This window comes from Salmo trutta, chromosome 20 (genome assembly GCF_901001165.1).
Source record: "Salmo trutta chromosome 20, fSalTru1.1, whole genome shotgun sequence".
Lineage (NCBI taxonomy): Eukaryota > Metazoa > Chordata > Actinopteri > Salmoniformes > Salmonidae > Salmo > Salmo trutta.
Window position 1 is genome coordinate 3,024,364 of NC_042976.1, and position 1,060 is coordinate 3,025,423.

General features: G+C 33.8%; 1 protein-coding gene across 1 annotated transcript in view; it reads left to right on the forward strand.

The window, feature by feature from the left end:
* Positions 1-829, forward strand: part of prkag3b (protein kinase, AMP-activated, gamma 3b non-catalytic subunit) — a gene marked incomplete in the record, with an annotated part of 13,031 nt that extends 12,202 nt beyond the window's left edge. The window contains 1 exon segment of the mRNA XM_029702036.1: positions 579-829.
* Positions 830-1,060: the final 231 nt, after the last annotated feature.

Here is a 1,060-nt window from a genome sequence, read left to right on the forward strand (position 1 = left end):
TGGCTCTTTGCTGCACTCGTGTAACAGGTGGTCAGCCTGCCACGCAGTCTCCTCGTGGAATGAAATGTAATCGGCCATAATCGGCGTCCAAAAATGCCGATTAATCGGTCAACCTCTAGACCAGAGCCCAGAATATCTATCTCTGTGTCTGTGAATAGCCTCTGTAGAATCAACATACTTTGGACCATATTCCCTATATAGTGCACTACTTTTGACCAGATATGGGCCCTGGTCAAAAGTAGTGCACTATGTATGGAATAGGGTGCGAATTGGCAGCCTCTGTGTGAGAGGAGGCTATAGTCAGTCAGCAGTCAGGTGACTGCAGTAAACCAATCTGCTTGGCCCATTTCTTCTTGTTTGCACAGCGTTTGTTTTGATCATCAAAACAGCATCTTTGTCTTTGATGTTTCTGAGCTGCCAAACTGCATAAAATAAAACATGGACAAAAATGAAACCATTTAAGAAGACATCTTCATATTGGAGGTGAAAACAGACGTGCTTGATTTTTGTAAAGTCTCTGTCAAAAATACTGATTTGTTGATCTGCTTTTTCTTTTTTTTTCTTCTTTTTTTTTACAGAGAAACTCTGACAACTGAAGAAAGATTGGGACACTAATAATGAAGACAGAAACTCTGTAAATATTTTCGATCATGGCTCGGTAACTTTAAAATGCTTTTTAACAGGTTTATTATTTTCTGCAGGATAACACCAATACTTTCATATTTTTATATTCATGTTTATGTTTGTGTTGTTGTTGTTGTGTAGTATTTGTTTATGTATACATTTTTTTAAAATAATGTACATTTTATAAAAACTCTCCTATACCGTTCAAAAGTATTATATATATATATATATATATATATATATATATATATATATATACACAGTATCAGTCAAAAGTTTGGACACACCTACTCTTTCAAGGGTTTTTCTTGATTTTTACTATTTTCTACATTGTAGAATAATAGTGAAGACATCAAAACTATGAAATAACAGATATGGAATCATGTAGTAACCAAACAAGTATTAAACAAATCAAAATATATTTTATATTTGAGAT